At 34.5% G+C, this 15,731-nt stretch overlaps 1 protein-coding gene and 1 long non-coding RNA gene across 5 annotated transcripts in view; one reads left to right on the forward strand and one right to left on the reverse strand.

Annotated features, from left to right (window-relative positions):
- The window catches only part of LOC128208797 (delta-like protein 1), a 57,961-nt gene extending 42,881 nt beyond the window's left edge, over window positions 1-15,080 (reverse strand). For 2 of the 4 annotated variants that reach the window (XR_008256890.1, XM_052912397.1), the window contains exon 1: window positions 14,903-15,080. The gene's annotated coding sequence lies outside the window, so the exon portion shown is untranslated. Of the gene's footprint in view, window positions 1-1,367; window positions 1,728-2,874; window positions 2,932-14,902 lie in introns of those variants that run through there. The other 2 variants (XM_052912398.1, XM_052912399.1) reach the window with 2 other exon arrangements.
- LOC128208798 (uncharacterized) lies at window positions 771-9,970 on the forward strand. Its single transcript, XR_008256891.1, has 4 exons — window positions 771-813; window positions 6,728-6,818; window positions 7,123-7,274; window positions 9,894-9,970. It is a non-coding gene; the product is annotated as an uncharacterized LOC128208798 (long non-coding RNA).
- Window positions 15,081-15,731: the final 651 nt, after the last annotated feature.

Below are 15,731 nucleotides of genomic sequence, written 5' to 3' on the forward strand. Positions count from 1 at the left end.
ACAAAACACACAGTTTCAATCCACAGCTATCAAAGCAACATACTGCTTTAAGAATCCAAATCACCCACAAAAACACACAAGAAAAAACAAATAATAATAATCCTCCAGATATTCAAACGAATATGATAATCCCATCACTTCATTTATCGAACACACAAAGGATCAATGTAAACATTCAATTCTGAAAATACTTCCGCACAAGGCTGGTTGTCCAATGATTGTGGTGTTTCATAGTCTACTCCTCGGCGGGTCACACTGTCTGATCGAGCTGGGCAATCGAATGTCCAGTTGGAATTTTCTTGATAGCATCATAAGAATCAAATACAGCACACTGATGGGCTAATCGTCGTGGAATCCCGCCTCTGTTTGTCATACGCCACCCGAAAGGAGCAGAAACACACACAGTAGCAGATCCAGAGAAAATGATACACTAGATAACAGCCTTAATTATTATAAACATGGCCCATGTCACTGGTAAAATGAAGACCCCAAAGTAAATATTGGGCATTTTTCAGACCGTTTAGTGAAGAGGCGACGCTGGGCCCGAAATTTAAACTTTGTGTCGTATAAAAACTCCACGTGCAGACGTGAGAAAATATTTTTGATGACAAAACGGCGTCATGACTTAGCCACGTTGATAGACGTACAGGGAAATTATTTAAACAAATGAATCTGACAATACAAAAATCTCAAATCTCGTAGATGTAGAAATCAGCATGTAGACATTATCGCATATTTTACGACGGAAAAAAATATCAGCACTGAAAGACGCGGGTGTTTCGGAAGCTGAGAGTTCAGATATTACTTATTCAGGTTATTTACGTGTTAAGCATTTCCCATTATTGAGACAAATGTTAGTTTTATTTAGCATTGACAAAATATGCTCCATACAGGATTAGCTATGTGGAGTTCTAATCCTACTGTTTACTAATAGCATAATTTTCTGGTTATCTAACTTATTTATTGATCAATTACTTTTAATCTTCAAATCAGTTTATCATTCCCCCCCCCTTCAAAATCAGTCATTTTTGTGTGTGACATGCTACTTTCATTACAGAAATAATTGAGCATCATAATTTATTGAGGTATAAGCTCTTTATATTTATGATAGAATACAAATTATCTACCTATGATCTGTTAAACTACCTTTTTCCTGGCTAAAGATAAACCGGGTTCGACTCCTGATTCAGGCGTACCAATATATCGCAATATTTGTAAAACATTATGTAATAATTTGAATCCTGTTATTGAAGATCATTTAATTTTACATCCACTATTTCGTTATTGTCACCTTCAATTTTTTCACAAGTTTTTTAACCTCAGTATTAGACATATCCATACTATGAAGTGTTTGTGTAAGTCCTTACCAATTGTAACTGATCCCCTTTCCAAATCTTAAAGCATATACTTGAAGCTTCACAGAAGGCTTGAGATAAAATACTCAAAAAGGTAAACGCTTTCTCTTGTTAACTTACAAGAAGGATTATTATAGCATTTATGTCATCCAATTGATGATAGTTTGAACTTTCTCACGCTTTTTTCTCCAATATATGATCAATGTTTATCCATTGAGCAATACTTGTAACAGATACCCAGCTGGTAAAATGGATGCCATGCCAAGACCGTTTCTATTTTTGAAGATTTTGCAACATCCAACACATATCATTGTCAGAATCCCTACCTTATCAGTAACACTTTGGCCTTATGCCCTAATCTTTATTAGTAGTCTAAGATCGGCATCAGTGCTAATAGATTATACAACGTCTAATCCATCAAAGTTTACTTTCGGCTTATGCATTTGTGACATTCAATTTCGATGTTGCAGTCTGAGCAAGATTTTATTATAAAATCCCAGTAAATTTGTAAAAATAATAAATCAAAAATGATAATATATTAAATGATTTATTTATACGCTTCAAAAGATTGATTTTATTAGCTCTAAGCAAACAAAAAATGCATATACTGACGATTTAAAACAGGGTACTTATAGATTCAAAACATGACCTTCCCTTTCAGAGATGATGTCATCTATCAAATTTATGAGATTGTATTTACTTTAATAGCCAATATAGTCTAAGGCTGAAGACCGTGAGAAAATATCTCGAAGTTTTCAATCATGACATGATGAGTATTTAAAGTTATCATGCATTTTGGGTTTTTGAAGTAGCTGTTATTTGTTCTTTTGTTTGCATATTTTACAGTTTAAGAACTATAACTTTTAAAGATAGTTTAAACTACTGAAGATGTTTTCAAGGTGTTTTCTTTTATGTCTTAATTAAATGCGCCCTATGTTCAATAATGTGAAATTTTTAGTAGTCGCTGCTAGTGATGAAATGATTATCGATTACAATCGATAAATTGTCACTGATAATGTCATGGCTGTGACAATCGATAGTGGTTGTCTGAAATCGATGTCGCTAATGTTACTTCTGGAACTTCTGTAGTTTTTTTTTTAATGCTGTAAAAGTCTAGTAAATGTTAATTTTATTTTCGGTAAATCGTCGTTGAGTTCATTTAACAAGGGAGGTCACTCTCTTACACAATGGCAGCGTCATAAAACTTTGCAATAATGTGTCACCATGGTCAAGTGGGTCTGGTCTTACATGCAAATTCGGGGCCTCCGTCTTTGTGAAACCATTTTTCATATCGTTTGTAATTTATGTAATAATTGATTTAATCTATGTTTAAAGAATATATTCCCAAATTATACTATCAACTTTTTATTATTATCTGATAGTAAATCAAAGGCTTGGTCTGATTTGATTTGATTATCGATAGCAAATGGAGTCTGATTTTCGAACACTAGCTTTTGCAAAAGAATGTGAAAAAGCCCTGTATACAAACATACAAACTTCTATTCCATAAATTTCCTACCTTTTTTAGAAACTCATCTATTAATCCAAGTCACAAATGATTTTTGGAAATCAGTAATTATGCATTTTCCGACCATGAATGAAATACTGTATGGGGTCACATGATTTGTTTTAAGTCTTATTGTTTGTTCCGAGATCTAACCGGCAGATTAATCCAAGTCTCATATGTTTAATTGCAATTAGAAGATTAAAGTTCATTAATTGTTCTTCCCCAATATCTGATTTTCTGTAATATAGCCGGTGGGGCGACACGTTTTTGTGTATTTTGTAAACAACACAATGCAACGATCATAATGTATTGATCTTGCGTTTATTGAATTAAATAATCTGTCAGTTATCTTAGGTTTATCATTTAATTTTATTAAAACAATGGCGTGTGTATGTGTTTATGTGAAGTGGCCGTGATACTTATTTGTAGTTAAGATTGATTTTAAATTTGTCCTTTTGTGATAACATTCCATTCATGTGATTAACAGTAGTATTGCTATTTTCTGAAATATCGCAGTTCATCATTTTTTCACAAATTCGAAAAAAAACCATTACAGTTGAAACCATTGAATGGTATATCTCGTTGGTAGAAAGATCTCAGATTTTTTTGGTTGGAATTGTTGGCCAAAATTAAGCATAAAAATGAAATGTCATAAAAAAATTGAAAAGATTAATTATAATGGCATTCTGTCAGATAATTAACCAATGAAAATATTGTGCTTAAGGACAGGCCATGCTTATATCACCACCTATGCACATTAGAAATATTCACCATTTGGTACGACTATTGCCAGCATTTTTGTTTTTGGCTTATCAACTCAGACTTTTAAAAACCATTGTCTGCTGGAGGTGGCACTATAAAGATAACTTTATAATAACAATGTTCATATTCGACAGTTTGCTTTACAATAAAACTAAGTTTGAACTGAAAGATTTTATTCTGTTCATTCATTTTTACAAATCAATGTCCAGTTCCATACAACTTAAAATGGATGGAAAATGTACAAAAAGCATTTTTAATAGCAGATACTGACAATAGAATGAAAACGGTTGAAGACAGATTTTCAGCATTGAAGTGAAGAACAGAGATCATCATGTTTATAGGTTGGATATCTAATGCTCACCCCCCCCCCCCCCACCCCCCCCCCCCCCTCACCACCCCCTCACCCCACTCCCCCAGATATATCCCAAAAAATCTTGTTGGTGGGTCCGAAAAATGAAAATGAAAAAAAAAGATACTGAATTGGTACAGCAGCCATTAAGATTTCAATTTCTTAAACATAATGGCCATTGTCTTTTTGTTTACTTAGAACGTTATCTATTATTTAGAATTGTGACATTTTCTTACAATGGCAAAAGTCAAGATGATTGTGCTGCTCCACTCAATCCAAATTTGCTTGAAGTAAACATAAACTTAATATATTTGTTTGATAATTGTGTTTCGAATGTATTTAACAAGGGTAGTAATAGTTTGAATTTGTATACATGTCATTCATGGCTTTATTTGAAATGATAATTAAACATAATAATTAAAGAGAAGTTGTTACAACTTGTGTTTGGCTAGCTAACTCTTTGTAAATAGATAATTTAGAAATTATTACTTATGATAGCAGCCAAACTTTACAGGCAATGATGGTAAACATGGGTTTAATTTTCAGTGAGAATGTTAATACGTAATTATATGATAAGCGTGTTAAAATGCGTTCAATTCAGTTTCACTGCGCTACTCTGATTGAGACATATAATAGCATTAGTTGTTTCATATATGTCTCCGATTCAGACATTCTGTCGTTATAAACAAGGTAGTTTGCAAGTCATGAAATATAAAATACAGTGTATACAAAATGTTCATCTGTTTTCTGATGAGAAAATAAGTTGGGGCATTTTGATAACATTGGTGTCGTTGTTGTCAGCGGCATGAACTAAACATTAACTTTTGCTATATCTCAAGATATTTAAATGAAACTTGGTACACATGTTGCTAGAGAAAAAATATACATTTGCAGCAAGGCCCATAACTCTGGCTTCAAAATGAGTTATGTCCCCTCTAGTGACAAACATATTACTAGGGATGGCTTCTTTTAACTTTAACAAAATGTGTCGTCGTTTAATCGATCAAGATCTATAGCACAGATACTAATTAATGATAGATTTTGTCTGTTCAATTCATTTTTAAGTAGGGTAATGTAGTCAAATTTTGTATTTTTTGTTGTATCTTATTATTGACTACATCTGTGCAATCGTTCCAGGAATAACGTCACACATGGTGCGTAGTTTATGTCGACAGTCTGACTATATTTTAACCATGATGTAGAATGCTCTACATTTTTGGATGGCTTTCGAACCCATCGAAATGTCCAGGCCTGAATTCTTACACTAGTGATTGGAACAAAAGACAACATCAGCAAACTCTGCTATATAAAATCCTGAATCTGAGCAAGCTGAAAATCATTTCACCAATAAAGGGCTTTCAGGTTGATGCTAGCTTCGACCCCTGTCTTGACTATGTGAGAGCCCTTGTTAACTTAGCAACAATCTGAATCAGAATGGACAGATCGATGCAGGTGGCACTTTCTGCTATAGCACAGTTGCATAGGTGATGAGTATAAAGTGCTTGATAGAAAACACACACCAGTTACAATGTCAGCTATTAGGCCAATATAAATTAATTGCTAGATTTTCATCCCATTTTTTTTTTAAATAGGGGCGTGGGTGACTTTTTTATATTTTTATTTTTCATAAGATGACTGTTTCACTGTTGCATAATGCATAACGAACCATATACATGTGTTTTTTGATGAAGTACAAACATGATTGTAACAATTCTTCTTTATTACATGTGAATGGTATACATCAACACTGTACCAAAAAACACTGTTACTTGACCAATACACAAATACAGACCCTAGTTCAACATTTTTATTTGCGTCAATAAAATTTAAGAGGCAACGGAAAAACGAGGGCAGGCAGGGATGAAAATCTATCAATTGTTTATTGTCGCCTTATGTTATTTAATGTGTTTTTGTTGTTGTTTATATGTGAGTCACATTCTGACGTTGGGTGTAGCTAAACATACCTGTTGCCACTGGGTGTATTCTTGGCATCTTTTGCCGTGCATTTATTGTTCTACTTAGTAATGTTTTGATTACTAGGAATCACCTTGCAATGTTACAGATTCTTTATAGATGTACACACATTTCTGTTTATTGTCAAAGCAATGTAAATATGGGGTCCTATTCAATAACGAAATTCGGTTAGATCTAAATTTAGTTTAACAGTAGAATCTGAGTGTTTTGATTGGACTGTAAAAATAACTGGCCAATAGACTGAATGAATTCACTCAGGCATTTCTAAGAATTAGGATAAAAATTATATTGAACACTTCCCCTAGTCCTATATTCAATAATCACCTTAGATTTCATATAATATTAAGATTAGAATCCCAGTGTTTTGATTGGACGGTAAAAATAACTGGCCAATAGACTGAAGTTTAAGGATAAGAATGATATTGAATACTACCGTACCCCTGATCTGATTGGTAAATAATGCATTATGACTTAAATACATGTATATTGTCCATAAATATGGAACTGATAATGTTTTTTGTTTTGTTTTAAACAAGATGTAGAACACTAAAAAAGCTCTTGACCATACAATAGAAATTTTGACTATACCAGTGGTCGAAATTAGAACAAATCCGCAAGCCCTGCAGTCTGCACTGGTAAATGCTTTCCGAGCTTGCTCAAATTCTGGATTGTCTATAGACGGGCTTGTTAGAATATTGATGCTATACACTAGTGTTGGAATTCGTGCTTGTGTTTAAGTCTAATTTTGATGACTGCTATACGGTATTTTTTTTTTTCAAGGGATGGTTCTGCCATAGAATTAACAAGATGCAAATGGGATCTGAGCTCCACCCGGTCACTTGTCGGAGGTTGTTGGTGTAAGGTCGTCAAAGTAATCCATTTGATTATACAACCAACTGCTATTATATGTTGATGAAATATAATCCCTTTATTAATCAGTATGAATGGTCGAATGAAAACCAGCTTTGTTTTACTTGCCCATGCTTATATGTAGGTCAATCGTGACCTAAAGCTACATTTTTAATTATGGACCATTCCAAGTTTACATATTTTATTTGAAACTGTTACGATTTCCTATATCTTTTTTGCGTAACACTTTTTCAGCAAGAAAACAACAAGTATACTAAGTCTTATGCCAGACAAATGTTAATGTAGAATTTCTTGGTATTCTACAGGTGGTTGTTCCTATATTTCTGTCCCAGTTTTGGCCAAGTTGTGTTACCAGGAAGACGAAGATGTGCTAAGGGACTTTGACATTTGTTACTGAGGGGGATTTTCTGAGGAAGAATCCTGACGACAGATGACACTTCACGTCTGGTGAAACACGGTGACAAGTTATATTAATCTAGATTTTAACTATCTGATGGTATGCAAGGTAGCGCAAATTAGTTTATTTGTGTAGAAAACGTGTGTGCTTATTGCGCAATACACAACATAAGAATTTTGGATACAAAGCAAGACATGAAAATGCAGTTGTTACAAGTAGAAAAAAAACACAAACGGGTTTGACAGAAGTTTTTGTCATGAGATTCCAAGTTGAGCATCAACGAATAGTTGCCAAAATAAACAATTGAAGTCGTTCGTCAAATTACTCTCCGCACCTTGCAGCTTTCATGAGTATGTTAGCATTATGTGCACTGTCAAGTGCATTGTTTTTAGAACCGTTGCCAAGAATGTGCACGCGCCGCAGCTTCCAAAATCATTAATCTCTTTACCTGCTTGCCTGATGATTCTTCAAGGAAGTTACAAAGTAGCTCAGTGAAAATTGTAATTTCAAGGCAAAGTTTACTTTTTTTTAAGGATCCTATTTTTCATCTGTTATCATATTTAAGTCTGAAATTGGCACATGTAAATCCAACACAATACACTCTTGAGAGATGCTTTAACCCAACTTAGCCAGGAAGTGTTTGAAAAGTACTGTCCAAGGGACTACCTACTTACAAATGTTAGGAGTCCACTGGACTACCTACTTACAAATGTTAGGAGTCCACTGGACTCCGTTAGGAGTCTGCTGGACTACCTACTTACAAATGTTAGGAGTCCGCTGGACTACCTACTTACAAATGTTAGGAGTCCGCTGGACTACCTACTTTCAAATGTTAGGAGTCCACTGAACTACCTACTTTCAAATTTTAGGAGTCCACTGAACTACCTTCTTTCAAATGTTAGGAGTCCACTGGACTACCTACTTACAAATGTTAGGAGTCCACTGAACTACCTACTTACAAATGTTAGGAGTCCACTGGACTACCTACTTACAAATGTTAGGAGTCCACTGGACTCCGTTAGGAGTCTGCTGGACTACCTACTTACAAATGTTAGGAGTCCGCTGGACTACCTACTTTCAAATGTTAGGAGTCCACTGAACTACCTACTTTCAAATTTTAGGAGTCCACTGAACTACCTTCTTTCAAATTTTAGGAGTCCACTGAACTACCTTCTTTCAAATGTTAGGAGTCCACTGAACTACCTTCTTTCAAATGTTAGGAGTCCACTGAACTACCTACTTCCAAATGTTAGGAGTCCACTGAACTTCCTACTTCCAAATGTTAGGAGTCCACTGAACTACCTTCTTTCAAATGTTAGGAGTCCACTGAACTACCTTCTTTCAAATGTTAGGAGTCCACTGAACTACCTACTTTCAAATGTTAGGAGTCCACTGAACTACCTTCTTTCAAATGTTAGGAGTCCACCGAACTACCTACTTTCAAATGTTAGGAGTCCACCGAACTACCTACTTTCAAATGTTAGGAGTCCACTGAACTACCTACTTTCAAATGTTAGGAGTCCACCGAACTACCTACTTTCAAATGTTAGGAGTCCACTGAACTACCTACTTTCAAATTTTAGGAGTCAGCCGGACTACCTACTTACTCAAATGTTAGCAGTCTGCAGAACTACATACTTACTACAAATGTTAGCAGTCCGCTGGACTACCTACTTACAACAAATATTAACAGTCCGCTGGACAACCTACTTACTACAAATATTAACAGTCCGCTGGACAACCTACTTACTACAAATGTTAGCTGAGTCTGCTGAACTACCTACTCACAAATGTTAGGAGTTTGCTGAACTACCTACTCACAAATGTTAGGAGTTCAAACCAAGGAGTCCAAAGTTTCAGATAAAATACAGTCATTTAGACTAAAAAGAAATGTAACGTTTTAAAGCTTTCTTGATTTAAAATCAAGTTTAAAGTTTAAATGAAGATTCCAGAAACTGACAAGAATGCTAATCGTTACCATTTACCCTGTTAAACAAAAGGTCATAGAAGGGTGAAATAAAAAAATCAGCAGGGTGCTGGAAAAGGGCAGCAGAGTGCCCCACCCTGCTTTTTTAGGCCTAGCTTGAGCAATGATTATTCATGTAGTTTTATCTCAGATAATTTCACAAAGAATGAAACAAAAGCAATTGTGTGTCATGTTGTGTTATAACAATGCGTATCTTTGACATGCTCTGGTCTTGGTAAAAAACACACACTTTTTTACAATATGAGGATGCAGAACATTGGATATTTCTCAGGGGATTTCTATTTTTTTTGCTTTTCTGCTCTGACGCAATCTATCACTTGATAACAAAGTAGTTGTGTGTGTGTGTTTTTATCTTTTGGGTAGAATCGAGCCTGGCTACATCATATTGTTATTGTTGTTTTCTGAATTTTTAAAATAGACATGAGGATGAAAGCAGCTTTGTTTATCAATGATAAACATGCTTTGCATAGGTAATAATCATTAGTAAATTATTATAAAAGAAAAAGGGTCTTCCAGAAACATATGCCCCTCTTGTAATGATATATCGATTACATAAGCTTCTTGATACCAGATTTTTCACAAGCCTTTGTAAGAGGAGACAAAAAATATGTTTGGAAAATTTGTAAATCTCTGATGTAAAACAATGATTCAATGCAGAATCCAGTCTATGTTGCATTTTTTTGCTTTTTCAGATTTGTGTGAAGATTTCCAGCATCTCTGGTTGCAAACAAGGGAGATGGCCATTTGTCTGTCTGCGGATAACCTCAAGCACGTGAGAACGGCACAGACTTGTGTCTTCAATTTTGATAGTTTGCAATGAAATGAATCATTCGTGGTATAGACTTTTAAATTCAATTTGTGGCCACAAAGTATGGAAACCTCTGATATTTTAATGGCGCTTAGTACCAACTGGCATTATTCCAAAACATTTTTGTCTCTTCTGAACACTACTCATATTAGTATTTGTAATGAGGGTGCACCATCACCTTCCCACCCCCGATCCCCCACTCCCAACACACCACCCCCTTACACCCCCTCTTCCATTGTGTAGATACTCCTTCATTTTTTTTTCTGAATGAATCCTGAATTACTACTTTCAGAAACTGCTAACAAAATTTTGCCAAACATTTTTCTTTAATATTTAAGGTTGTACAAAGCCTTGGTTATTTAAGCTACTCTACAAAGTCTGTAACCTACTACCATAACCTTGGCAATAACTAAAAAATCATTCATTATCTTGAAATGAAACTTGGTACACATGTTCCCAGAGACAATATGATGTACATGTACAGCAAGGCCCATAACTCTGGCTTCAACAATTGTTCAATTATGCTCCAAGTTCAGCTGAACAATCTGTCATGCCTAAGGTGATCATGGTGCTCATGTATTTGGTAGTTTTCATAATTGTTCACAGTACAAGATTTATCTTCAACAGTTACAGACTATCAAGATTCGCAATCTCTGAGTTTAAAGATAAGTTCCAAGTTCCTATTGTATGATTGGAGGTAAAGAAAAAGGTTCAGAGATACTTAGGCAGCTCTAAGCAATTGTTTGTTGGGACGTCTGCCAATGTTATTTTCTGTTCTCATATGAAAAAGTCTTAAAGATCTATTATATTTTAAACAAAATCTGTGCTTTATTCTTTTGGAATGATACCATCAACATATAACTACATAGACTGTTGTCTGACAACCGAATAAAAATTGTACTGTTGTAGGAAACAAATACACCTAGCCCTGATGACGAAAATGCATGCGGTTAAATAGCGGTTAGTTTATACTAATTTATTTCAGCTTGCTTGCGATGAAAGCTATAGCTTATAGAATCCCTCCCTAGTTCGTTTCCGCGGTAGAAACCAGTACTTGTAACCATTTTGAGAGGCCATGAGAAAGTACCCTGTGGTGGGGATCGAATCCACAACCTCTTGGGTGAGAGTGGGACACCTACTAGACCACTTTCACCCTCAAAATAACAGTCGAAACTAGGTTTTCTTTTCAACCAGTCATCAGCATAAAAGAACAGATCTGTCATCGTGTTTGTTTATTGAAGGAATTCTATGTTTCTCCCTGGAATTTGTAGGAAGGATTGTAGAACAGTAAACAAAATGTTGAATACAAAATGTTGAATTCTATGTAGAAAAAATGGCTTATCAGTAAAAGCTATGGTACATGGCTTATCAGTTGTGATATTGAAAGACTTCCAAATTTGATCAGTACTTGTGTACTTTTGTTGTACAAATTCGGTTGCGTCAAAGTACATAACCCTGTTTGAAGAAAGTTATTATTTATGCACAAGATCCTGGGGAATATGTACTAGATTTTGGCACCATGTTACTATGTCTGCTTCTGCTTCAAAACAAATATCATTTTTCAACTATTTTAACGTCTGTTTTATCAGATTAATATCCATAAGACAAAAGGTGTACGAAATCTTGGGTAGGCAAGTGTGAGGATGCTGTAATACAATTAAATCGATCCAATCGTACCCAGTAATCTCGACATTGGTGTTCCAGCTACAGAGGCCGGGTACCTTGGTGCAAAAATTATGTTTCGGAAGCAATTTACTCAGCGTTGATAGATTACCTTGTGACATTTGTAGAAAGAATATGTAGTATAAGATGTTATTTACTGTTTCTCCACTTTTTTTTCTGAAATATATGAAGTTATTTACTGTTTTCCTGAACTATATCATACTGTTTACTGTTTTTCCACTTTTTTCTGTAATGATTAAGCCCAGTAAAGCTTGCAATTAATTAGAGAGAAGAACACGTAATGGCATATTCAGTTTTGCGCAACCTGGTAATGTGAATAATAAGTGGCGCAGTGCATTGGGTACTTTCAATTTTCCAGTTACATCAAAACATAAAGAGACTATTAAATCTTGTGTTTATCAATACCCAGATTTATCTATTCACATTTAATGTTCTGTCATTTATCTTTTCACCAGAATCTTCTAAGAGAAACATTTCTGGCATTATATATTCCAAGTGCAATGTCGGTTTAACATGTGTGTAATTCACCTATGTTTTATTAGCTCGATTATGAAACGTTGGATATAGTATAATGTTTTTTACTGTTTCACAGATATAGCAGGTGATATATATTTACGTACCCCCCCCCCCCCCTTCCATATAAATTGGGGAATCCTTGTCAGTCTGGTTACAACATTGATGGATATTGGTTATGACATTTATCATTGGCTAACTGGTATCTTGCTAACACAGTCAACATTCATTAATGTTGATGTCATAACTTGAGAAGTTGAAGACTTTGCAAAAAACGAATCTGAAGAATTCCAATACTTGACGGCCCATTTAGGCTGAAAATTATTGAGTTTACAGTGCTTTATTTTATTGGGTTGATAAGATTGGCGTTTTATGCTGGTTGATAAGAGTGGTGTTTTATGCTTGATTGATAAGAGTGGTGTTTTATGCTGGTTGATAAGAGTGGTGTTTTATGCTTGATTGATAAGAGTGGTGTTTTATGCTGGTTGATAAGAGTGGTGTTTTATGCTGGTTGATAAGAGTGGTGTTTTATGCTGGTTGATAAGAGTGGTGTTTTATGCCGGTTGATAAGAGTGGCGTTTTATGCTGGTTGATAAGAGTGGTGTTTTATGCCGGTTGATAAGAGTGGCGTTTTATGCTGGTTGATAAGAGTGGTGTTTTATGCTGGTTGATAAGAGTGGTGTTTTATGCTGGTAAGATGAGTGGTGTTTAATATCTGTTGGTAAGAGTTGAGTTTTATGCTGGTTGGTACTACTGGTGTTTTATGCTTGTTGGTACTACTGGTGTTTTATGTTGATTGATAAGAGGGGTGTTTTATGCTGGTTCATATAAGAGGTATGTTATGCTGGTTGGTAGGAGTGCTGTTTTATGCTGGTTGAGTGGTGTTTTTTACTGGTTGATATAAGAGGTATGTTATGCTGGTTAATAACAGTGGTGTTTTATGATGGTTGAGTGGTGTTTTATGCTTGGTTGATAAGAGAGGTGTTTTATGCTTGGGTGATTAGAGGAGTGTTTTATGTTATTCATAAGAGTGGTGTTTTATGTTGGTTGATAAAAGTAGTGTTTATGCTGGTTGAGCGGTGTCTTGTGCTTGGTTGATAAGAGAGGTGTTTTATGCTGGTTGATAAAAGAGGTGTTCTATGCTGGTTGATTACAGTCACCCTTTCATAGTTCATGCTTAATTAATTTAGACATTGATTTTTTCAGGTACCAAGATAGCTGTATTGCAAAGCTGGAACTCCAACACAAGTGAACAAAATTGCAAGCCTAGGTTTCAACTCCAACAGAATGTAATCAAGTTTAATTGGCTTAGGTAAAGGAGCTAAAGAACATTTTTAGTGGCCTATCATTCAATCCCAGCAGAATGTGTGGTCAAGATTTCAACCACAAGATTCAACATCCAGCCCCCCACCCCAAGTATCCAAAATGTTGTCACTGTTTTCAGCTAACAAAACAACATAATTTGTTGATTTTCTCATGCTATTTAGATAATAACTTATAGTTGTCCGAGTAAAAAGGAGGATATGTTAATCATTATAATGTATTAATGGCATGGCTCTAAAATGTTAATATGCATTGGTACATGAATGTTATTTCACTTACTTGAATAAATTGGTTCATTAGGCCGATTAAGACTTGTCAGCTTCAATCAAAATGAAGCGTTAGAAAAAGAAACAGAAGCAACCGTAATTTTCCCACTTCTTATTGGAATTTGATATGGTTTCACTCTAGAGGTAGATGTGTTCTGCACTGATGGTTAATATTCATTAACATCTTAAGTCTAAATTTGAAACACAGAACCGGAAATACAAATTTTTGAATATAACAAAAAAATGATATCATTCTTGTTTTTATGAAAGATTTGTGAATAAATTATAAATATTTGCAAAACCCCTTCTTTTAACATGATTAGCAATATTCATGAACCTTATTTTTGCAAAGAATTTTAAACTGTTCATAAATTACATATTCAGCCATTTTCATCACCAAAGGTTGGCTGATTCTTGCAAGAAAATCAAATTTTCAAGTTTTTAGTCTTAAGTCTTTAACTCCAGACTCAAGTTTTGAGTCTTAAGTCTTTAACTCCAGACTCAGGAAATAGTGAATATAAGCAGTGAACTCATCGTAAGTGAAATATAAAGTTTGCCTCAATTGCTGTGGCATATTTTTGTGGACGCCATATAAATCTTCTTGGAATCTAAGTTTAGCTTTATTTTTTTACCATTTTCGTAGTATTCCATGTACAAAAATTGGGAAAATATGAAGTATGGTGTAATTTTTATAGTATTTCCTGAACAAAAAATGAAAAATATCAAGTATGGCTTATATTTTTATAGTATTCCATGAACAAAAAAAGGAAAATATCAAGCATGGCTTACAGTTTTATAGTATTTCATGAACAAAAAATGGAAAATTTTATGTATGGTTAAAGTTTTATGGTATCCCATGAACGAAAAATGGAAAATTTTAAGTTACATGGCTTAAAGTCTTATAGTATTTCATGAACAAAAAATGGAAAATATTAAGTATGACTTAAAGTTTTATAGTATTTCATGAACAAAACATGAAAAATATTAAGTATGTACATCTTGATTTTGATTACTGAGCTACTGTAGATTATTGTATTATTATAGTTTCATAGTATTTCATGAACTAGAAATTGGAAATATTAAGCATGTCTTATTGCGTGTAACTCACCTTTCATCGGTATTCCACTTTTGAGTCAAAAATCACTCGGCAAATATCAATATCCTGTATATTTTCCGACTCTTTGCGACAGTTATGCCAGCACAATTCCAGTCAGCTGCAGTTAACGCACACCATTGTAAATAATATGTAAAACACACAATTTCTCAAATTAATTTTTAAAAAATATCACTATAGATTCCAACGAAGTACTGAGAGAAAATGACAACACACATTTAAATTCAATTCACACACTCCTATATTTCAGATCGTGATCTGAAGAACCAACGTCAGGCGGCCTCCTCCAAGTTTAATGAACACTTTACAATTCATCTGCTTTACGATTTACCTGGAAAATAGAATTGAGAAATGCTCAGGTAAGAACAAAAAATGCGCATAGAATATAAGTGGTATGGAACAAAATAGGAATAAAATGGCGTCATGGGAGGTGGGGGGGGGGGGTATGTGGAAAGTACCAGGTTGTAAGTTTCGGAAAATGTATATGTGATTGATGCAACATGAAAATACTTTCAACATGGCATTGACTGCAATGTTAATTATCACAACATTGAACAAATCTTTAGCTAACTGGCATCAAATGCAACAATGTTAAAGATCAAATATTGACTCACTTGCAACATAGCATTGTCATCAATATTAGTTCATCTGTAACATTGATACAGACGCAACATTGATACAGATGCAATGTTGATGCAGATGCAACATTGATACATATTCAACATTGATACAGATGCAACATTTGTGCAGATGCAACATTAATACAGATGCAACATTGATACAGATTCAACATTGATACAGATGCAGCATTGATACAGATGCA

This window comes from Mya arenaria, chromosome 11 (assembly GCF_026914265.1).
Source record: "Mya arenaria isolate MELC-2E11 chromosome 11, ASM2691426v1".
NCBI lineage: Eukaryota > Metazoa > Mollusca > Bivalvia > Myida > Myidae > Mya > Mya arenaria.